Genomic DNA, 25765 nt, shown 5'->3' on the forward strand with positions numbered 1-25765 from the left:
CTCCATCTCGGCCTTAAAAACTAACCTTCCTGAATCACAGTGAAAATCAGAAGCCATCAGAGGGGTCAAAAGAAAGCTGAAGCTCCTTCAAAGCCCAATTCTCAGAGAACTGTCATTATTTGACCTGTCTGGTGGTCCCCTGGAGGGCCCCGCTCAGAAGGCTGTCTTTACTTTACAGGACTTGGAGCTTGGCCAGTAGGAAAAGCATAATTCTTTTGAGGGTTTGATGAAAACAATTACAGGGACTGTTTAACACTGAAACTTCTTGAGGTGGTGGCAAACAGCTGGGGCAAACAATAGGCTAACCAAAAGCTTCAAAGGAAAAGTTGAAGAATGAGAATGTCCACAAAGGGCTTTGAAAAGTTCTAATATATTAAAACAAGAAGGAATCTAGAGGGCTCATGTGTGCCCATGGCCATATGAATGCTCAGGAAAAACTAGAGAAAGCCTTCAGCTCTCTCCTCTGCCTGACCTTGACAGGAAGTGAAGGCTAAGGCAGAGGCATCAACTGCTTAGTGCAGTGTTGAAGGTAGGCTGCACCTGCACATACAGCCCTTCAACAAAGACTATTAGACTTTGTTGAGACTTATTAGTTTCGAGCATCTAAGGAAATCTGTTCAAGCATTAGCTGACTACTAATCTAACGAGCAGGGACTTCACTGGCCACACACAGAAAGAACACAGACATCACAAAATTAGTTTAGAAAAGTCATTGAGAAAACAGCAAGAAGGATGAACTGTGATGAAAAGAGAAAATCTGATTTCCAGGGTCACATTACATTATTTTAAATGTCCAGTTTTAAATGAAAATTAGAAGACATGGAAAGAAATGAGAAAGTATGGCCCATACTCAAAAAAAAAAGCAGTCAGTAGTAACTGCCCCTGAGGAGCCCAGATGTTGGACTTAGTAGACAAAGAATTTACATCAGCTATTTAAAATATACTGAAACAACTAAAGAAAACTATGTCTAAAAAACTAAAGTATAAGAATGATGCCTCTCAAATAGAGAATATTAATAAAGGGATAGAAATTATAAAAAATAAACAAATTTGTAATTGAAAAGTACAATAACTGAAATAAAAAATTCACCAGTGAGACTGAAAGCAGTTTAGAGCAAGCAGAAAAAACAACCAGTGAACTTGAAGACAGGTCAATTGAGATTGAGCCTCAGGAACAAGAAGAATAAAGAATGAAGAAAAATAAACAGAGCTTCTGAGACCCGTGGAACATCAAGTGAATCAACAAACACGTAATTTGGGAGTCCCAGAAGATGAGGAAAGGGGAAGAACAAACATTTGAAGAAATAATGGCCCAACATTTACCAAATATAACAAACATTAGAGAGGTTCAAAAAACTTCAAGTAGGATAAAGTCAAAGAGATCTGCATGTAGACACACCATATTCAAACCACTGAAAGTCAAAGAGAATCTTAAAAGCAAAACATAAGAAAATATACTCTTCTGAAGGTTGTCTACAAATCTATCTGAGGCACAGTGTGGCTTCAAGATTAGACTTTGGAGTCGGTTTTGTCATGTATGTCTTTGGAGGTAATGCGGTTGGGTACACATTTTATATAACTCATGGGGATGGTTTTTCTCCTATTATAATTTTTGGGAATAACAATAAACTAAATTCTACAACCCAGGCGAGTGTTTAGACCCCTAAACTCATCTCCAAGCAGTAACAGATTCTAAGTGGAAATTAAAAATCCACTTTTTCAGGAAAAAAAAATAGTACCAGCAACTCATGGTGCGTTAACGGCACTTATGTGGGAATATTCTTTTACGTACTTGAATAAAAGACTCAACTTACATATGGTGCCTGATTAAGAGTTTCTTAAGGGATATGAGGTAATCATCATTTTTCTTGATAGCTTATTCAAAGAAAATACTGTTACATAGTGATCTCAGTCTGAAGAAACAAAAAAAAATTAAATCTCTATAACAGACCTAAAGCATACACGTGACTAAATTTCCCCCCTCCTCCTCCCATATTAGCGTAAAGAAATCAAGAAGAACAAGAAGAAACACCAAGATAATCAGACTTTTTTTTTTTTTTTGAGATGGAGTCTTGCTCTGTCGCCCAGGCTGCAGTACAGTGGCGTGATCTCAGCTCACTGCAACCTCTGCCTCCTGGGTTCAAGTGATTATCCTGCCTCAGCCTCCTGAGTAGCTGGGATTACAGGCACCCGCCACCGTGCCTGGCTAATTTTTGTATTTTTAGTAGAGATGGGGTTTCGTCATGTTGGCCAGGCTGGTCTTGAACTCCTGACCTCAGGCAATCTGTCTGCCTTGGCCTCCCAAAGCGCTAGGATTACAGGCATGAACCATCGCGCCTGGCCATGATAACTGAACTTTTTCTTTTAGGATTCAAAATAGGGTAAACAAAAGGTTACTGATTTCTCTAAATACTGTTCCTGTGCTTCTTACATTTACACAACGTCTTCATACTAAAGTACAAGAAACCACGTGAAAATTATTTTTAATAGAAACAAATCACTCTCAAATGGAAGAATTACAACAGAATACATACTAGAGGCATATCACTATGTTCTTCTTAAGAGCATTATTATGTCATAAAATTTCAAACTGCCAAGTGTGGTGGCTCACGCCTGTAATCCCAGCACTTTGGGAGGCTGAGGCGGGCGGATCACCTGAGGTCAGGAGTTTGAGACCAGCCTGACCAATATGGAGAAACCCTGTCTCTACTAAAAATACAGAATTAGCCGGGTGTGGTGACGCATGCCTGTAATCCCAGCTACTCGGGAGGCTGAGGCAGGAGAATCGCTTGAACCTGGGAGGCGGAGGTTTCGGTGAGCCGAGATTGCACCATTGCACTCCAGCCTGGGCAACAACAGCAAAACTCTGTCTCAAATAAAAAAAAAAAAAAAAAAAAAAAAAAAAATTCAAACTGTGGGGTAACTGAATAGTTTTTAATCCCTGTTCCTCACATAAAGATGCCACGAAAGAAAGAAAAGGTAAAAATAAGAGTCTTACTTAAGATTAGGAAAATAAGGCTGTAAGAATTTCAAAAACTAAGTATAAATTAATGGATAAAAATATTGGGACTAATGCCCATGGAAGAGAAAAGCTATACTGGGTAGTCTCTAGTCTTCATGACAGATATTCACAGATGGGGAAGACTACCCCATTTTCCAGGCTTCCCAAAACTAACCTGTGATAATTAGACATTCATTGTAATCCAGCACCTCAGTGAAGAGCCGTGAAACAATCAACTCAGGATTGATTAAAAAGCGGATTTCTTCTTGCACAAGTCCTGCACTGGTTACACCACCTCCAACAAAACAATTTGCAAAATCCACCTGTTGGGGAAATGTGGCATATTAAATAATGGTCAAAAATATCTACATATATGATCAAGAAGCGCATAGTCTCTAAGCTCTCATCTTTTCCTCTCCCATGAAAATCAATCCCCAAATAAGTAATCTGCCCAGGAAGGGCAGATTATGGTTGCTTAAGCTCTTTCCACCTCACTGCAGTTAACATCTCTGCACATTTTTCTGGATCCCAGAACCAGAGAAGCAATCTGGAAAATGGAGCTTTTAGGCAAAATATTATGTATCATACAGACTCTTGTTTATAAACCTATTTGTGTCTCATGGGCCACAAATCAAGGGAGGTCTTTATCTGGGAAGGTTTCAAAGTCATTCTCCCCCATTCACTACTCAATTTCCCTTTATGTATTTCACGTGACTTTAATATAATTAAACTTTTCTTATGTAATATGGTAACCAAACACTTGCCCTAAAGAACTGAAAAGTTTAGTAATCAACTTTTTGGGTAACCTTTTCCAACTTTATTGTAAGAATAAAGAGATCGAATTTTTGTCCTTCTAAATTCACCCCCAAACCCCAAACTACATGAACATTACAAACTATTTTTTAAAAATATAACTAAGGAAAAAAGGAAGAAAGAAAACCCAGTATAGCAACAAAGATTCAATTAAAGTAATATTTCCAATTAGGTTGGAAACTCTTAAGCTTTATGTGGAGTAGTATGATGGGATCCCCAAATGCCTACTAATAAAGAAGAATTACACAATCCTCCAGAGAAAGCAAACTCAACTTGCTGGCATTATTTCCGTTTGTCCAGTGTGTCCAGCACTATGCCAGCCTCATGAAGCAGTATGTAAGAAATAGCAACCATCTTTTCCTTAGTGAGACTATCTGAGGAGTTAGATCTCTCACACACACACACACACACACACACACACACAACTTGTGTATATACATAGTCATACACACAAGTAAAATAGGATTTACTAAATACCATGAGGCTTATATTCTTTCAAACTATTTTAAAATATACGATTTCTTAAAACTTCAGTGTTCTCTAAAGCAACCAATACTAAATGACAATCTGAAGCCTATTTTACAAAATAGTAAAACAATAGTATGAATCGTTTGATATGTAAAAATATATGTCAAAAGACAGAAATTAATAGAAGGCAAAGCAGTCTTCTTTTACCACAGAAGAACTTAGAAAATACTAAAACATACCACTGAGGAGTTCTTCAATTGAGCTACCAGAGAGAATCATATATTTGGATTTGTGTTCTGGAGTACTAAAACCAATGCTAAAAAACCAGAGTAACTCTTTAGCTTAAATAGGAAAATAATTTTGGTGAAACCAGTCTGTTGATTAGAATTAGCTACCTACTACATATGAGGTCTATGGGTACTGGGTGATTCATGGCTTAAACTGTCCAATTCAACAAATATTTACTGAGTATTGTGCTGGGAATCACTGGATACAAAGATGAATAAGATATGTATGGTTCCTGGCCTCACGGCATTTGCAATTTAGATGGCAGTCAGAATGAGCATAAGCAGAATGAGAAGATGATTATTGAAGAGCTTGTTACTATGTATTTGATACTTTCTAATAATACAATTAACTAAAATTGGAGCAAGGGAGGAAGATAGGAAAGCTTTACAAGGGGATGTGGCAGCTGACATGCAGGCTGAGGGCATAGCTGCACAAGGACACAGGGCAAAAAAAAAAAAACAAATGTAAATCACTGTATGAGGGGAATGGTAAACAGATTCATTGTGCTTGCCTGCAGTGTAGAGTAGGTGGAGGCTTACAGTTGGTGATGAGGTGGTCTGAGGTCTAGGAAATTTTTACTCGATTTCCCTCTGAAGGTTCTGGGAAAGATTCAAGTAACACCTGGACCTATGTTTTAGGAAGATAATTCAGGCTAGAGTTTAAAGAATAAATGGAAAACTGTAAAACTAAAAGTAAAAAGGCTGGTTAGGTGAGTACTAAATAGTTTATACAAGCACTACTAGGGCCTCAAACAGGAAAGTGGTAAAGTAAAGGAAAGAGAAGAAACTCGGTAAAGAAATAAAATGGACTGTACTTGAGAACTAAGAGACTGGCTGAGTGCCTAAAAGTATAATGATATTGTGACTACAAATGAGAAACAGACGAGGTTTAAGATTGGCCTAACTTAATTTTTACTGGAATAAGGTACATAACAAAAATAAAAAGATAAGCTCTATCCAACTTATGTACTACTTGATAATGATGATGAAATACATTCAATGTGTATGTTATTGTTTACTCTTTGAATAAAAGGCCCACATTTTTAACTTGAAAGGTGTGCACAGAAATAAAGACACTAAACTCAGTATGCCTCTAAATGCCAGAGTCTTTTAGAAAACCAAAGTTTTACTACTTAAAAAAGTTCTTAACAATAAAGACCCTCTACAACAGTTGAGAAACCTGTTCCAGTATATGAAAACAAGAATGTGAATGCATCCTTATTTTTAGCCAGTTATTTTCCAAGTCACTTTAAAGCTACTCATTCAGATTACTCAGCTTCTGAATTATAACTTGATGAAAAGACAGGAATGATAAAGCTCCTCAGAGAGGTTTTGTTGTTGTTGCCATTCAGCATAATGTAATTTATATGCTACACAAGGAGCTCTGTAGCATTGCAATACAATATTCCCCGATCTCCTGCGGAGACATGGCATGGGTAGGGAGAACAATTAATAGCAAGAAGCCCTTACGGTATTCTCTAATCTACCGAGGTCTCACATTTCATCTATAATATATTCCAAGGAAGCGGGGAGGATCTCAACCTTAACTGTTGTTAAATAATTCCTTGTTGAATTGTATTGTAATGAAAGGTCAGCATTCCTGTGGTGCTAACTAGCAGTAACTTTGTTTAGTTCATGTGTATTAAGAATCTCTCAGTTTATCCAAGACTTTAAAGATGGAAAGAACTTCATCAAAAGGGGAATGTGGGGGAAAAAGTGATATTAATTTGAACCAATATTTAAGCATATTTTAAGATTATTTTTTAAACAGAAAAAAGGTATAGGAGTAAATGCAAATTTAAATATGTTTTGTTTTTGTTTATAAGCTCAAATAACCACTGGGAGAAGGTGATTTAGAATAAAACATAGTTTGCCTCTTTGAAGATTTTAATTACAAATATGTCCAAATAAAAGGCCATTTAAAAAAGAATCTCAGTTTCATTTAAATAATAACTAGACGTAAATTTTATAGTAAGCATTAAGTTATTCAAACAAATCAGTCCATTTTCAGGCAACTGCTTTCTTTAGATTCTGAACCAATATAAGCACCAAATAAGAATCTAAGAAGAAAAATAAACTATTATCAGTATAAATGAGATGGTATACAAGCTTCTTTCAAAGAAAACTCAGTTTACAATGCTCTTATAAATGGGATAAGAACACAAAACACTAACATTATTAGTGAATTTTAAAGAAGCATTATAAATCAAAAGATTAGGTTAGATATTACTATATTTTAAACACGGGGCTTTTGTTAACCCCCTTCTCCAAAAATACTTTTTAAAGGTAAAGGCGGTAACAGATTATTAACAAAGATTGAGAAGTGGACCAGAATTACCTGCTTTTAACAGGGAAAAGACATAGCAAACAGCTAGCTCACGTGCGTGAAACTGTTACATATGAGAGAGAGGCCTTTCTTATCAATCAGTTTTAGATGTCTGCCCCCTCAACCTAAACAAAGCTGTTGGTGGCAGAAAAACATCTCCATCTGGTCATCAACTGGGGCAGAGCAAGAAGAGCCTTTAAGGAAAAAGAATAAAAATGCCTGGACAGTCTGTCAAGACTATACCCTGGGAACTTCCTCCACTGTCAACCTACTATCAATGTCTGAACCAAGAGGCTGATGCTGTCCAGATCTTGGGATTTTTCTGTCAAAGGCTTTTTAGAGAAGCACATATAAGAAACAGAGAGTATACACTGGCAAATAACATTACCAAGGCTGTCAAAGTGATCTGTTTGGTGTTTTTCTTCATTCTGCTATCATGCTTCTTTGCATTAAATCAGTTTAGGAGACAAATAAACAGCTTTTCAAATTTCTTTTGCTGTCAGAAGCTTGACAAGAAAAAGTCCTAACCATACACAGACACTACTAAGATTCACCTACCTGTAGCATGCCTCGGCCATTTTCTTCTATGGTACCTTCGTAAGTGACATGCAATCGTGTCAAGGGTTTTTCACATCTACAACATAAAAAGACATTCCCTTATTTATTATTTTAATGACAAGTTGTTCACTGTGGACAAAAGTGAAAATATAGGTAACTATTCAAAAACCGAAACCACCCCAAATCTCGAAAGTCAGAAACAGATGCCTACTGTTAACATTCTTGGTATTGATCCTCCTTTATTCAAACATGTAAATATACATATTTAAATTAAAATTGGATAACATAGTTTGAAACCTGCTTTTCCTCTAAATAATATGAAAGTTTTTCTTCTTTAAAACAGTTGAAAAACATTACAAAATATTAAAAAAATTAAGATCTATGAAATTTTGTTATGGCTAGAGTTGGCAATCTGAGGAAAAATGTAGAAAAAATTTGGCAATAAATCATATATGATTCTCTTCTGGCTTCCATTTTCTATTTTCACTGTTTGATAACCGTGTGTGTGTGTGTGTGTGTGTGTGTGTGTGTGTGTGTGTGTGTGTCTTGATGAAAATACATGCCACAGAAATTCTGAACAATGGTATTTTTCTATTAATAAGGTTAACAGATAAACTTATACCTGTAATTTAGAAGGCATAATTATTTTCTTTCCCTTTCAACCATGGCCACTGAGGTATTTACTTGACTTATGTTATATTAACAACAAATTCCACTGTATTAAAAGTATTTGTTAACATTATTTGCCTTATTAGATATTTTTCCCCTGATCACTTCCTGAATAAAAAATATAAATGAATGAAACAGAGGAGATCCAAAGTTCTAACTCACATAAGAGTGCCCATAATCTTCTTTGGGAGGGAGGAGATGATTATATTTTTAGAAAATAGTCTAGGAGGTTAGCTGGGAAAGTACTGAGAATTGTTTGATTCCTTCCTGGTTTCAATGAGTTTAAATACATTTCTGGCAAAACTCCAGCCCAACAGGCTGATAGCTTTAACTCAGAAGGTAATTCTGCACAGGTTCTGTCTAAGAGCCTTATTTGTATTACCTCATTTAATCCTCTCAACAACCCTATTACTATCTCCTTTTATAGATGGGGAAACAAAGCACAGAACATCTAAGTAAGCTAACCAAGACTAGTGAAATAAAGCAGCAGAGATGTGAAACTAGGTAGACTCACTCAAGCTCTGAATCAGTATGCTACGCTTTTAGAAAAATTACTTTCCCGGTCTCCTGTAGAAAACAGTATCGTAAGTTTGATATATTTTTTTAATTTCCTTTTTTTGGTCCTACTTTCCTAGCCATTTTACTCAGAGGAAGACCCCTGTAAGCATACTACTAAAAAGATAAAGAAGCATAATCTAAAAATCTCTGGGCTGTCAGTCAGGACTTCAGAATGGGAATTCCATCTGTTGTCAACTATTCTCCATGACTGAAGCTAGAAACTTTATAGTATAGCTCTTAATAAAATCACGAAATTGCTAGAAACTTTTTCTTGGTTTTGTTTTGTTTTGAAGCATTTTCTAACTTCCCAGTAGGTCATCCTCTACACCCCTGCCCCAGGAGTCAGAGACGTAGATGATTCTGGCTCTCTGTGATTAAGCCTGGCTAAAGTATTTGCTGATAATCAAAGGGTTAACTATAACATGCCAGAAACATGGAATTCAGGAAAGCCTCTAAGTTCCTGGACCCATTTAGCCCCTTACGCTTGGGAACACCAACAATCCTTATCTTTTCTTCATTCTCCCTCTTTAAGTGAATGCATGTTTCTGGTTCTGTGGAGTCTGGGAGACTGGTTTTAATTATATTCTCCAACTCACTTATAAAGCAACTAAAACAAAAAAGAGATCAATGAAATAAAAATAAGTCAAATTCTGCCTATCAAAATTAAGGGGACAATCTTCGTCTCACTTAGAGGCAAAGTTACCGTGTCTCATTGACACAGCAGCCTTGCCAGTCTCTGCATTTCGACCTGTCCCTTCTCTCCCACATGGTGGTATACAAATGAGTGTTCTTTCACATTAGTGCCAAATGAATATCAGATGCAAATTAGAGATCCTGGATGACTTAAAAATAAGCCCTCAGATTGATCTATAAAATCTACACCAAAGTAACAGGAACAAAACATATGCATTCCTATTAGAGATTAATAGAAGAGTGAAGAAAAACAATCCTCTGCACCATAGAGATGACACAGCAGAATGGTACTTTTAATTCCAGGCACCATATTTTAAGAGGGCCCAATGAATGGGAGTATGTTAAGAGCAGAGATAAAGGGTTTAGAATCCATATTACATGTGAAATAGAAGAAACGAATCAGTTTAGTATGAACTTGTATGCACTGTTAGAGAGGGAAGTAGGTTAAGAAGCCATTAAGATACACGAAGGAGGGTCAAATGTTAAAGAAAACTAGAAATTCAGATTTATTTATGTAGCTCCAGAAGGAAGAACCAGGAATGGTGGAGAATGAATGTAGAAAACATTTTTAGTGAATGAAAGCATGAGATGATAACACAAGCAGCCACCAATGGAACAAACTGATGTGAAACAGCGGATCTGCCATCACTGAAGCTACCCAGTCTTCTGTCTGCTGCAGGTATTACAGAGCTGATCAAGAGTTTTAGTAGGTGGCTGGGGTTCCTTTCAGATCTAACATGCCATGATGCCAAAATGCTGTACATGTTCTCATCTTTTTCTGGCTCATTTTTTTTTCTCTCTTCAGGTCGCTTAACCTTTTATCTACTTCCCTCTATTAATAATCATCTAAACCATGCACTCAGTCTTCTGAAGTAAATTTCTTTATCTTTCACTTCACAAATAAACATCTTTGATGGATGAAAACACCGCAGGAAAGACACGTAAGCAGATATGACTTCTCAAGTTAACTTTTTTTTTAAGTGATTTCCATTCATCACTAATTCCAAACAAAACAATTACAAACTATCATAAAATTATTAGAAAGTGAAAATGGGAGGCATTGGTTAAATATGTATTTAGTATGCTTCATCATGTCCTCAAACATATTTAAAAAGTTAATCCACACTTCTTTAAGTGTCCTGGGGGACTTGCTTTAGATTAAGAAATATGTTAACTATTTCAGGACACTAAGGACTTTACAAATCTGAATTAGCTCATATTGGCTGCTATCTCCTCAATATTTTCTGATAAATAAGAAACAAACAGTAAATAGCAACTTCCACAAAATCTACCAGTAGTACACAAGGGCAGCCAAACTTCAAAATTCTTGCCACTCGACGAACTCTAGATGGTTACTGTTTACTAAAATGTAAATAATAAAAAGACTTTTCTCAATCTTGTCCTCCAGAAAGAAAAGCCATAAAGTTCAAACACTAACCAAAAAAAAAGGGTAAGGAGAAACATTTAAATATCGGTGTTCCTTTTATTAGTGTCTTCACATACAACACTTCTCAATTTTAAACAGGACTTTGTTTCAGAAGACAAAACCAAGACAAAATGGTAGAAATCAAAGGGTTGTAGACTTTGATTTAAAAGGCATAACCTTTTCAAACATGAGAGCTATCAATGGATCATTTCTAAGAAGAAATTCCCTGGCACTAGGATAAACAGAGGTTGGAAAACCATCTTTCCAGGTGCTATAAAATAGAATCCTCTCATGGTGCAAGAGTCCTTCTATTTCTAGGGGGTCTAGGATTATTTTTATTATTGTTGTTACCTTTCCCATTCTGGAAAATCTTCAAGACTCTGTCTTGTAAATGTCACCAACCCAGTAGGTTCTACAGAAGCAATAAAAGAAAAACATACCCAAAATAAGTTTCAATTTTGAAAAGATTATACACACACACACACACACACACTCAGTAAAAGAATAGGTCTAACATTGGCTATAAAACTAACCAGGAAATACAAAGCCTAGCATTGGAAAATAACAGAATATTGATTGAAAATAATATCCTTACAGTAGAAACTCCTTCTATAAAATAATAAGACTTCACTAAACGAAACTATACAAATAACAGCACAACAGTAGGATTTGAGTGCTGGTATTTTTGGTAAAGTTTTTGAAGCTGAATACACTTTTTTTTTAAAAAAAAGCATTGAAAAAAAGGATGTATAACTGGTACAGCTAATGCAATAAAGACAAAATTGAATTCAAATTTGTAGACTCCTTTACAAAGAAAGGACTTAACCCTACATTCAAAGACTGGAGAATAAATACACATTTATGTACTATATGGTAAAGTGAAATGCCACAGATTTAAAAAGGAAATCATTTGCACATCCTCTGGAGTTAGTACAGCTAAGTCTCGGGCTTAAATAGTGGGCAATCACTCTACTTGTTAGTAGCAGTCGTAGCCAGAGGAGAAATTACTGGTTCTAAGAGTTTACAGAACAAAGATGACATATTTTTCAAGGAGCAATAAATTTGGGAGGATCTAAATGAAGTACTATTAATGTAGTCAATAATTTTAGAGGATGAGATCCTTTTCTAGTCAGATTTATTTATTTATTTTTTAAAGCTAGTAGCAAAAGAAACAAATAAATCAGCTGGCCAGAAGTAATTTGTCTGATTCAAATCAAAGAACAAACTAAAAAGGCCATGCCATTTCTGTTTTCTTGAATACAAAAAAGCTCTTAAGGAAAGAGAGAGATGTCAGGAACTATTAGTGATGACAGTGTATAACCCAGTGAAAGCCTGGCCATCATTTCATTCCTGTGCACAATTCCACATTTCCTTGTTCTCAGTCAAAAGCAGGAACCACTCAAAAACCATATGGAGCAGTTGCAGTAGAAAACACATTTTTTTGTTAACATGGGTCTTACGTCTTTTAGATACCTAACTTTAAGATAAATGGATAACATATTTAAAACTCACAAGTAAGTGGTCAAACAACTCAAACACTAGTGAAGCAATTCCATGAATATAATAGAAAACATCTCTCTTGTCATTCGGTAACTTACCAGAGAAGTAAGAACATCAAATGTCCTTAATATATACTAAGAGATGCTAAAAGAAATTCATAAACACTGCTGGCAAAGCAAGAAAAGGCAGAAGAACATGGTTTCTTAGATTAACAAAAATGCCTTGAGAGCACGTCTGTTAGCGTTTTTTCGTAACAAGGCAACTTTCAGCTCAGAATAGGATACTTTGATTAATCAAATACTTCCCATCATAAAATCACAATATATACTACATACAGGTCATAAATTTTCAAAAACCTGATCTATAAGACACTTTATCTAAAACTATATAGAAAGTAATTTAATTCAGAAGGCTTTTTAAAATACTTCAGTCTCAAGATCTTCATCAGATATAAAATACACATGTTTAACAACACTGAAAAGTTGGTCCTGATGGAATTCTAGTTTATCAATTCTAAAAGGCATGTTTTTTCACATGTTACATTTCCGAAACTGGAATACATCTTTTATAATGGAGGTATCTTACCATAGGTCTAGACTAGAGGTGAATTTTCCCAGAGAAGATGTGCATCTGCTTCTGCTGTCGTCTGGGAACACTATCAGCCTGATACCATCTGAATTAATCCTTTGTGGCAGGCCTTTGTGGACCACACTGGTGGTAAGGCTGCACACTCAAAGCTTAGGGCTTGTGGTTCAAATTCTCAGAGAAATGTTTTTTTCCTTTCTCTATTTAGTGTCAAGGTTGAGACTTGCATGTTTCTTTATGGTTCCTTTTCTGGAAGGTCAAGTTAATTTCTCATTTATCCTTAGGTGTACCAGCCTTGTGGGTCATGTCTCCTACTAAACTCCCTGTCCTGAGTGTTTTTTCCTTCTTAGAGGTATATAATATAATAGTATTTTTAAAAAGTAATCTCTGATATCTCAGATTCGATGAAATACGGTACCTTAAATAAGCTTCTGAAGTCTATTGAGTAGGCTCCAGAACTTCTACACAACCACTCATTATACTGCAACCTCTTTTATTCTCTTTAGTATTTCCTCTTTAAACCGTTAGCTTTACACACTGAAGACCAAGAGCAATGTTGTACTGTATTTCCACAAAGAACTTAATTAACATGTACAGTGAAAAAGTCAGAAAATAAAATGTCTAGTTATAATTTATTTCTTCAAATTCCCAATACTTATAATGGCATATACATTTCCAGTTGAAAAAACAACTTTAAGCTTTTTCCTCAAAGTATCTGAAATCCTAAAATTTAGAAAGCCAAGTTAGTTTTTAGAGAAGACATACATGATTTGACTCCCAGGACAAAAAAGTAAACTCTGTACTACTTAGTTATAATAATTCTACTTAAAACGGCAACTCAAAGTACTGTAAAAACAAAACAAAAAAAAACCAATAGTAATAATTCTAATTAGACCTAGAATAGCCAAAAAAAGCAGTCATTTATTTATTTTTTTAGACAGAGTCTTGCTCTGTCGCCCAGGCTAGAGTGCAGTGGCACAATCTCAGCTCACTGCAACCTCCACCTCCCGGGTTCAAGTGATTCTTGTGCCTCAACCTCCCGAGTAGCTGGGATTACAGTCTCCGGCCACCGCGCCTGGCTAATTTTTGTATTTTTTAGTAGAAATGGGGTTTCACCATCTTGGCCACGCTGGTCTGGAACTCCTGACCTCGTGATCCACCCACCTTGGCCTCCCAAAGTGCTGGGATTACAGGCGTGAGCCACCGTGCCTGGCCTTACGTAGTCATCTTTTTAACAAGTCATTACAAATTCTAATTTGATTTTGTGTCTCATAGGTCCAAATGATTCTGCATTTTAATATTTCATTCAGTACACGGCACAAAACTGAAATTCAATAAGCTATGAGGTAAATAATTCCATATCAGAGAAGCATGTAATTTTCCCTTAAATATCAAAATCCTGATAATTGATTTCATTCTAAAAATTTAACAATGTCCAATAGCAATACATTCAAGGGGGAAGATGCAAAGTACACTGTAATGCAAGAGTAGAAGAAGGATATGAGGAAAATGACCTTAAAATGATTCAAAGACATATTTTAAGACAATCCTATGACCCAGAACTGAAAAAAAGCCATTTCACTTGACCAGGTTGACCTTACCTACTTAGCACAAAGAAACTTTTGAGGTGTTCTGGTTTACATCCACTTGTAGGAAAGGCTACCCATTGATAATAGCTTACATTTATTAAGCATGTATCTTCTTGTTTAATATCTATAACTACCCTGTAAGGTAATGGCCGTTATTATATTATTTCATAGGTGATAAAACTGAAGCTTAGAGGTGTCAAGAAACTTGACCATGGTCATTCAGCTTCTGAGATAAGAGTGGCAATACCAATCTATTATCAGCTGGTCATTACCAGTATTTGTTGGACATTTACTATTACTGTCTTAGCTGCTATCAGGTTTTGGGGAAGCAAGAATGTTAAGGTTCAACAGAGGAAGATGGAGATATAAAACTCAGTACAAAACAGTTTTATAAGAACTCCACAAAGGGCTTAGGGGGGCACAAAAGAGAGGAATGGGTACAAAAGCAACGCGTTAGTTGACTTATGCAAATAAACTAGTGAATACTTCTTTAAATAAAGAGCATCCAAAATTTATTTCCTGGTCAATATACTTTCTCTGGTTTTTATTCATGAAAATCTTTTGATGTATATTACAGATTTCAGAGAATATGGGTCCGATTTCAGAGTATGTAAACCCCGCCCCCTACATTTAGCACACGTTTATGCTTATACACAACATAAGCATAAAATCTAGGTTATATTGTCACATCATTACTAGTGTTTCAATGTGGTTGGGACAGGAAGGTTTACGTTAAACACAAAATGTTCCTCACATGTCACTTGACTTGAACTGTTCCCATCAGCAAGAAAAATTACAGTAAGAATGAAAGGAATTTACTTTTCTCTGTGACTCTTCTAAAGTAGCAGAAGAGCGTTTTAAGTTTCTCCGGTTTCCTTGATGAACGTCCCTCAAACAATCTAAAAGAGATAAAAAATAAAAGAGAATGGAAGATAAGTTAAAATGCCTTAATGATTCACAAAACTACATCCATATTGCTACCAAGTAATAAAAAGAAATAATTCTTCCAGAAGACAATTCTGTAATGATAAGAACTGGAAAATTGGTTTAGATTCAAATGGCATCTGGAAAGAACTGAAACCAACTAGAACCAGACTTCTTCAAAGCTGCTCAAATCAGACATCATTTACTACCAACCACATTTCTCCAACCTATCTTCCACCAGAGAAGGCACCATCCAGCCCTCCCAGTCAATTGGGGTCAGTCAGTCAGTGCACAGCTACTTTCTCAATGGCTAATAACATTTATAATTCATAATGTTACTACGTAGTTTGATAAGTAACAAAAACGGTATCAAAAAAAATCCTTATCTGAGTGTTTGTGAGGAAATGAGAGTGGAGGGGAATGGGGGTAGGGACACAGGCAGGTATAACAAGATATCAGGGCTCAACAATCCTTGTTAATTAAACAACTAGATTCTTTTATGGACTGAATGTTTGTGCCCTCTCAAAATTTATATGTTGAATCCTTAATCCCTAATATAGCTAAATTTGGAGATAGGGCCTGTGAGCAGGTAGTAACAGTTAAATGAGGTCATAGGGGTGGGACTCTAATCTGATAGAACTGGTGTCATTTTAAAAAGCAAGGTGAGACTACAGTACTCTTCTTCTGCCATGTGAGGACAAGATGCCAGCCAACCTATAAGCCAGGAAGAAAGCCCTCATCAGGAACCAAAGCAGCAGCACCCTGATCTGCAGCTTCTAGCCTCCAGAACCATGAGAAAATAAATTTCTGTTGTTTAAGCCACCCAGTTCTATGGTATTTTATTATGGCAGCCCAAGCTGACTAATAGAGATCCTTTGCATGGTAACCACAACAGTGCCTACCCTGTGTCATCTAGTTTTCAGCAACCCGGACTTGGATTACTTAATTCCGTTTTCTTTGAAATGATGTGGCATTGTTATTGGTAACATACAATTCAGTTTATTCTGAGGAAAGAAAAGCAGGGCTTTAAAAGCATTATGACCTGAGTAAGTAGCTCACTAAAAGATTTCTAACACAAAAGCATGCTTTTGAGCATAAGATCTAGCTTTCCAAAGGCATTTAAAAATTATAGAGACTCAGTGGCTATGAATGATGAGGTACTCTTCATCTGCCTCTAGTCATGTGCTCTGACTTTAAAACCAGAGACCCTTCAAGTAAAGTCCATGTTAATAAGTGCTGAAATGGGTAATTATTTTTCATGATTACAACAGCAAGCTTATGTAACTATGCTGAGAGGGAAAAGTTAATTCCATGAGAAAATCCTATTGAGCGACTGAAATAAATTAGGAAAAGGAAAGGAAATGCACATTTCAAATGGTTCCGTTTTCAATGATCTGAAATCTGTATTCAGGGTCAATTTCTGGAAAAACAATTTATATGAATATTTATTTCCTAAAAAGAATACTAATGTATGCTAGTATTTTAACCAAATCTAAAATCAGATCTCTTTTTAAAAATAGTTTAAGACAGCCTGTGTGATAATTTTTATTTAAAGAACCTATCTTTCTAAAATATTTAATACACATACTCTTATAATCCAGTTGCCAGCTGAAAGAAAGGCTCTTTGAGGGTGCAGGTTTCAGCATGGCTTCTTCTAGAATAGAGTTTATTTAAGTCAAAATGAAGAAGCCACATGGCAGTTTAATTAAACATCCTATATCAATAAATATGATTTACTAAATGAATACCTAAGGCTCCACTGCAAAATCTCTTTCTAGGCTCACTATGTACTAGAGGAAAGCAATATGAATACAAAAGTAGCCACCACCTTTTCCTAGAGATGAATTGATGTAATATACAATTCAATTAAAGGATAAAAGTTCTTCTTCAACAGAACTATTGCATAGTGAGGAGAAAATGGCTGTTGCTCTTAAGAAATAATTCTCTAAAACATAGGAAAAGTGTCCCTAGCTTCCATATGTGGTCATCTGTATAAAATCACATAAAAGGTCACATACTTCACAACCATGATGACAAATTATTAACTTTAGGAGCCTCGTGAGACTGCAGATTTATTATCCTGGCGAGACAGACTTTCCTGGAAGATTTTATGGCTGTTATTATCACCCACTACAAATGAACACCACTGTTTATTTTGCAGGTACAAATCTTAAAGGTACAAATCAAGCAGAATCTCAATGTACTCTGTTTATTCACTGCTCCAATCCTAACTTCAAATCACTGTGTAACCAAATACACTTTCCCATCTTCCTGATAGAGCAGGGGGAAGTGGGGGAAGTGTCGTGGTGGGTGTTGGGGGTAAGAAGTGGAGATAAAGTCAGAGGAGATGAAGCAGGTTAAAATCCTTGTGACAATTCTCAGACTTGGCTGTTGTGAAATTTTAAAGTTGTATGCACAGCCACTCAAATAAAATGAATTATCCTGATATGGAAGCAAGTAAAAATAACATAAATAGACAGGCAAACAGCATGAACGAAAGTCATCCCAGGAGTGATATACAATCTGAGGGACAGCTTTTGGGAATGAGGAGGAAAACAAAAGGTCTGAGGCTGAAGCCCAAGAAAGGGGTGAAGGGGGAGAAGAAAGATAGGGCAGGGAAGATAGAGAGAAGAGAAAGGCTGACAGAAATGGGGTTAGAGAAAGAGAGTACGAGAGACAGACACACAGAGAGAAAGACATACACAAACAGGCTCAGAGAAAGTGAGACCTTCTCATAATCATTAAGCATCATTCCCCCGCCCCCACTTTTTTTGTAAACTTCCCAACACCTTTCTTTTTTCATTTAGATTTTTCAAGTCCTGGGTATGTATATTTGAAGGCATATTTTAAGTCAGCAGTGTGCACACAAACCAGGCCACAATAACTCCTCTACATGTAGGGAGGACATTTGGGCATTTAATTGAAAGATAATTACAGATTATTAAAGAAATCAAACACAAAAAGCCAGTCAGGAAACCTTACTTTGTTCTAAACAAAACTGTTGGTATTTTCAAAGACAGACATCAGTCAAAGGTCAGACACTTATTAGCTGGTGTTTTTCTTTGCATACTTATAAGGAGAAACAGAGTTGACTAAAATCTTTCCCTGAATGGAATACTGATAACATTACTGGAATTTTATTCTAGGTATATCCATCCCCACCCCCACCATGACCCACTATGCCATTTCAAGTTAAGTAATAATCCCATTAGTATACAGTAAATCAAACCCAAAGCACTACAACCTCCATTTTAAAATACGAGCAAGTGATAATCCGGAACCCAGCCAGAAAGTCATTCCTGGCTCTTCTGTGAGGCACTCTGCCATATGGCCCCAGCAGCATTTTCAATCCAGGGAAGAGGCAGATGTAAAAACCTCCTGGGCTGACCACTGCTGAGACCCACAATTTATCTCTGACCATCTAGTTTCCATGCAAACTCAGAAGCATCAATGCTAATCACATTGGGAGCCTTTATATGAATGTTTAGGACCTGAAAGGCAAGCAGGGAAAAAGGTCAGGGGTATTTACCATAACTAAGCAGGGCTTAAAGAACACAGCAATAAATAAAAAAGGGAAGACATATTCAATTTATTGACGTCAGCCTCCCACCACATACTCTTACCATTTTTCTTATTCAACTAGCTAGTCATACCTCTCTTTTGAGATTAAATACACTCTCACACACACAACTCCCCACTGCTAGAAACTATAATCATAAGTAGAAACTATGCATAAAAGGAAATAACACAATAAAATGCTACAAAATCAGCTTAACAAATGGCTCATCAGATTACGTACTGGATCTTTCAGAAGCCACATAAAAGTGGGGGGACTTTCAGTTGGTTGGCATTTCCGGAGCACTCAGAGCATTTTGCTCATGACAGGCTTTGAGATATAATAAAAGAACACTGAGTTTGAGTAGAAGACAGTGATCAAGTTCCAGTTGTGCTAACAATTCATTTACTCTCCCTGAACCTTATCAGTAGAGAGGCTTCCCTACCTAGAAAATTCCATAGACAGAATCAAAGCAAGCCATCAAAAGACAGTATCAATGGTGATGTACAGTTGTTGTTCCTATTATTTGCTAGCTTAGGCTCATTAAAACACACACCATCTCACAGTGAAAGGCAAGTGCAGACATCCTGGCTGCTTAGGATTCTCTACAACATTGTGGAGACTAACACTAGGTTACCTGCCTTAATTCATTTTTCATGTTCTGGTATCCAAAAGAACATCCATCACCTAGGAAGACAAGAATATGCCTGATTTCAAATCTTCAACGGAACTACTTAAACTCTTATTTGGTGAGAATGCTATTTGCTGCAAGCTTAAATCCGTCATGGTCACTCTGGACTTACAAATGGCTTTAATTCATTTAATAGATCAATAATTATTTCTAAAAATAGTTCTAATTTTTGACTAGTCATGAGGTAAGAATTATTAATTCAGTTCATTCAAAGGGAGACTGTGTAGCAGAATGGTTAAGGGACACAGCTTCTCAAAGGAGGCTACATCCTGCGTTTGAATCTCAAGTCTACTAGTTACTGTGTTAACTTGGTGAAGTAACCTCCCCTCTCTAAACTTCCACCTCATTTTAAAAATGAGTGTAACAACAATTCCTAATCAATATTCTAATTCATATGGTTAATGTGACGAGTAAATGAATTTCAGATAATGCTGAGTAAGCTAAGGTACTTGCGCTAAAATAAGGCATTACATAATGCCCAGGCAAAAAAAATCAACATTCATTTACATAAAGCAGTTGCATTGTTCTAATTAATATTCCCTTCATTTAAAAAAATGGCCCAGCCTTGATTCCCATCAAGCCCAACATGCTGACTTTCAGCGCTAACCAGCTCAGTCTTCAGGATAAATGACCATGTACAATGAAAAAGATAAACCTGCCATCGCCAAGAAGCCCCAGACTTCCCCACTCAGAAGTTTGGCTGAAAAACAAAGGTCTTTTAAAATTAAAATATATATTAAAATTGGCCGGGTGCGGTGGCTGATGCCAATAATCCCAGCACTTTGGGAGGCCAAGGCTGGTGGATCATGAGTTCAGGAGACTGAGGCCATCCTGGCTAACACAGTGAAATCCTGTCTCTAATAAAAACACAAAAAATTAGCCGGGTGTGGTGGTGGGTGCCTGTAGTCCCAGCTACTAGGGAGGCTGAGGCAGGAGAATGGTGTGAACCCGGGAGGCGGAGCTTGCAGTGAGCTGAGATCGGGCCACTGCACTCCAGCCTGGGCGAAAGAGCAAGACTCCGTCTCAAAAAAAAAAAAAAAAAAAAAAAAAAATCTTTCCATATTATACAATGACAAATGCTACACAGTATTCCAAAGTAGAGAAGTACGATAATTCTTGTAATCATTCCCCTTTGAGAACCATTTTTCCCAACATTTTTAAAAATTTCAAAAATATGGTGAAGTTAAAATAACTATACACTGAATACCCAAATACTATTTGGTTTCTATGATTAACATTTTATATTTGCTTTTGTCATGTTGTCATCAGTCCATTCTTCTGACCACATATCAATGCATTTTTTAATGCGTTTTGAGGTAAGTTGCAAGCATTCCACCCCATCACTTCAGTTTGCATATCAGCAACTAGAGTTCACGCCAGGCACAGTGGCTCACCCCTGTGATCCCAGCACTTTAGGAGGCCAAGCCAAGTGGATCACTTGAGGTCAGGAGTTCAAGACCAGCCTGGGCAAGATGGTGAAACCCTATCTCTACTAAAAATACAAAAATTATTTTATTGTATAAATACACCCACAATTTGTTTATTCATTCTCTTGTTGATAGATACCTGGGCTGTCCCCAGGTTTTGGCTATTATAAGTAAAACTGCTATAAACATTCTTCTACAAATCTTTTTGTGTGCATATATTTTCATATCTCATAGGTAGGTATAGAAAGAAATGAAATTAATGGGTAATAGGGTAAGTATATGTTCAGTTTTCTAAAAAACAGCCAGACCTTTTTCCAACATTGTAGTACATTTTAAACTCCCAACAACAAAGTATGAGAGTTGCAACTGCTCCATATCGCTACCTACATTTGATCTTTTAGTCTTTCTAGTGCCTGCAGGCTAATATCTTTTCTAGTTATAACTGGCATTTCTCCAGTGACAAATAATATCAAGCATTTTTTAATGTGCTTATTGGCAATTTGTATACCTTCCTTTGTGAAATCCTTTCAAACTCTTGCTCATTTTCTAGTGAGGTTGGCTGTCTTTTTATTTTTCAATTGTAGTTCTTTATATATTCTGGATACATGTCCCTTGTCAGATAAACATTTTGCAAATATTTCTCCGTCTTTTAAAATTTATTTATTTCTATTTATTTATGTGAGACAGGGTCTCACTGTGTCGCCAAAGCTGGAGTGTCATGATGCAATCACATCTCACTGCAGTCTTGACCTCCCAGGCATCAATCCTGTCACCCTCAGCCTCCCAAGTAGCTGGGACTATAGGTGTGTGCCAACATGCCTGGCTAATTTTTGACTTTTTTTTTTTCCTTTTTTTTTTGAGATGGAGTCTCCCTGTGTCGCCCAGGCTGGGGTGCAGTGGCGCGATCTTGGCTCACTGCAAGCTCCGCCTCCCAGGTTCACGCCATTCTCCTGCCTCAGGCTCCCGAGTAGCTGTGACTACAGGCACCCGCCACCACGCCCAGCTAATGTTTTTTTTGTATTTTTAGTAAAGACGGGGTTTCACAGTGTTAGCCAGGATGGTCTTGATCTCCTGACCTCGTGATCCACCCGCCTTGGCCTCCCAAAGTGCTGGGATTACAGGTGTGAGCCACCATGCCCGGCCTAATTTTTGGATTTTTAATAGAGACCATTGCCATGTTGTCCAGACTGGTATTGAACTCCTAGGCTCAAGCAATGCATCTACCTCAGCCTCCCAAGCTGCTGAGATTACAGGTGTGAGCCACCACACCTGGCCTCCAAGAGATCCTTCCACCTCAGCCTCCCAAGGAGCTGGGACCACAGGCATGTGCCACCATGCCCAGCTAATTAATTTTTTTTTTTTTTTTTTTTTTTTTTTGTAGAAACAAGGTCTCCCTATGTTGCCCAGGCTGGCCTTGAACTCCTGTACTCCAGCGATCCCTCTGCCTTGGCCTCCCAAAGTGCTGGGATAACAGGCATGAGCCAATGCGCCTGGCATCCCTGTCTTTAGCTTGCCTATTTTCCTAATGTCTTTTCGTCACAAGTATTTATAAGTTTTTTTCTTTTATAGCTAAGGTTTCCCATTAGCTATGAAAGCTGTAGGTCCTAGGAAATCTTTGTCGACTCCTAAGCTACAAAGATGTTTTCCTCCAGAAGCTTTATAGTTTTTGCTTTTTCAGTTAGAATTTAGAATTATTTTCTATGTATAGTATGTGGGAAGGGGCAATTTTTTTTTTTAAGCCCACATGGAAATCCAGTTTCGCCAACACCATTTGTTGAAAAGACACTTCTTTTCCCTTGTTGTATTGCTTTGGCACTTTTGTTGAAAACCAAATGACTGTATAAACATGGGTCTGTTTCTGGGTTTACTACTTGGTTCCACTGATCAATTTGATTGTTATGTCAGTATCATATTGTATTCATTTCCTTGAGCTGCTGTGACAAAGAACCACAAACCAGGCAGCTTAAAACAACAAAAATGTATTATCTCACAGTTCTGGAGTCTAGAAATCTGAAACCAGTTGTTGGTAGTATCACGCTCCCTATGAAGGCTCTAAGGCTCTTCCTGGCCTCTTCCTAGCTTCTGGTGGCTTCTAGCAATCCTTGGGGTTCCTTGGCATGCAGATACATCAGTCCAATCTCTAACTCCATCATCATATAAGCGTTTTCCCTCAGTGTCTTTGTCTCTGTGTCCTTTCCTTCTCTCATAAGGATACCAGTCATTGATTTAGGGTACACCATAATCCAGTGTGGCCTCATCTTAACTAGTTACATCTGCAAAGACTGTATTTCCAGATAAAGCCACATCCTGAGAATCCAGGTGAACATTAATTTGGGGGGGACATTATTCAACTCACCACACATTCTGTCTTGTTTACTGTAGTCTTATTGTAAGTATCCAAAGCAATTCACGTAAGTCTGCAAACTCTGCCCTTCTTATTTACAATTTCTTTGTAAATAAGGGTCCTTTGTGTTTCCATATAAATTTTAGTAATCAGCTTTGCATTTTCTACAAAGTGCCTGCTTGGTATTATGATTGGAACTGCATATAGGGAGAACTGGTATCTCTTTTTTTTTTTTTGAGATGGAGTTTCACTCTTGTTGCCCAGGCTGGATTGCAATGGCATGATCTCGGCTCACTGCAACCTCCGCCTCCTGGGTTCGAGCAATTCTCCTGCCTCAGCCTCCTGACTAGCTGGGATTATAGGTGCCCGCCACCATGCCTGGCTAATTTTTTTGTACTTTTAGTAGAGATGGGGTTTCACCATGTTAGCCAGGCTGGCCTTGAACTCCTGTCCTCAAGCGATCCACCCACCTCAGCCTCCCCAAGTGCTGGGATTACAAGTGTGAGCCACCGCACCCGGCCAAGAACTGATATCTTAACCACACTGAGTCATCCGGTCCATGAGCATGTAGATATTCTTTTATTCAGGTTTTCTTCAATTTCTCTCAGCAATGTTTTATGGTCTTCAAGATACCGGTCTTACACATTTTTTGTTAAATTTATTTCTAAGTATTTTATGATTTTTTAACGCTATTTTTAATGAAATTTTTAAAATTTCATTTATGGCAAGTATATAAAAATATAATGATTTTTGTATACTGACCTTATGTCTTGCTAAATAAATTAGTTCTAATAGTTATTTTTTAGGTTTCTTGGGTTTTTCTGCATAAACAAACACCGTCAACTAAAAATAGAAACAGTTTTACTTCTTCCTTTCTGATTTTCAAACATTTTATTTCTTTTTCTTGCCTTACTGCATTGGCTAGGATTTCTAGTACAATGTTAATAAGAATGAAGAGCATGGGTGTTCTTGCTTTTCCCCCAATCTTTGGGAAGAGTATTTCATATTTCACCATGAAGCATGATTTTAGTAGTAGGTTTTTCACAGATACTCTTTATCAGATTGAGGACATAGTTGTTAATAGTTTTGTTGTTGTTGTTTTGTTTTTGTTTTTTTTTTTCTGGAGACAGTCTTGCTTTGTCACCTAGGCTGGAGTGCAGTGGTGTGATCTTGGCTCACTGCAACCTCTGCTTCCTGGATTCAAGCAATTCTCCTGCCTCAGCCTCCCGAGTAGCTGGGACTACAGGTGCATGCTACCAGGCCCAGCTAATTTTTGTAATTTTAGTAGAGATGGAGTTTTACTATGTTGGCCAGGCTGGCCTCGAACTCCTAACCTCAGGTGATCCACCCGCCTTGGCCTCCCAGAGTGTTAGGATTACAGGCATGAGCCATCACTCCCAGTCTGCTAACAGTTTTTCACTCTGAATGGTTACTAAATTTTGTCAGGTGCTTATTCTGCATTTATCACAATAATCACACAGCTTTTAAAATATAAATCCAATCCTGCATTTCTGAGATGAACTCTGCTTAGTAATCATGTATTATCCTTTTTACATATTTCTAGATTTCATTTGCTAATATTTTATAAAATCTTTGTCACATACTAGTATCGGAGGTGGATATATATGGCTTTATAAATGAGTTGGAAAGTGCTCCCTCCTCCTCTCTTATTTGAGTTTCTGTGAACTTAGTATTATATCTTCCTTAAATGTTTTGGAGAACTGATCAGTGAAAACATCTTGATCCACATAGTAACCAATGTTTAATTAGGCATATTTTACTAGGTATTAATCCTTTGTCTCATATATGTTAAAATAGTCTCCCCTGTCTGTCATGAAACCACTAGTTTTATTATTTTTATTTTTTAATATCTAGAATATAGCATACTTGAGCCCCTTTTTCAGTTTTATCTTTATCCTTTCTGTTGCTTGTTTGCTACTGTCCAGTGATACTTAACTATGTGCACCTCCCTAATGTACCATACTGACTTCATTAAATACTATGATCAAATCACAACCTTTTGAACCTATTTTCTTACTTATAAAATGAAAATATCTTGCAGAGATGTGGTCAGAATTATAAGCTTTTCAACAAATAACAGCTAGTATTATGATGATGATGATGCATTATTTTACCCTCTGCCTTGTTTAACATTTTACTACCATTAAACCACGAATTATGCTTCAGGACTCAGTTCCCATCTCCCTGGGAAGCCTTCACTGATTGCCTGACTGCCCCTTACTCTATAACTCTAGAGCCAAATGTACATACTTGTATTAGAACACTTACTGCGGTTATTACAATTATTTATCTGCATTTCCTGTCCTCTGATCTGTGAAACACACAAATT

General features: G+C 37.0%; 1 pseudogene; it reads right to left on the reverse strand.

Annotated features, from left to right (window-relative positions):
• LOC450454 (poly(ADP-ribose) glycohydrolase pseudogene) overlaps positions 1 to 25765 on the reverse strand; it is a 90765-nt pseudogene that overhangs the window by 20964 nt on the left and 44036 nt on the right.

The sequence above is a fragment of the Pan troglodytes genome, chromosome 8, assembly GCF_028858775.2.
Source record: "Pan troglodytes isolate AG18354 chromosome 8, NHGRI_mPanTro3-v2.0_pri, whole genome shotgun sequence".
In the NCBI taxonomy this organism is placed as follows: Eukaryota; Metazoa; Chordata; class Mammalia; order Primates; family Hominidae; genus Pan; species Pan troglodytes.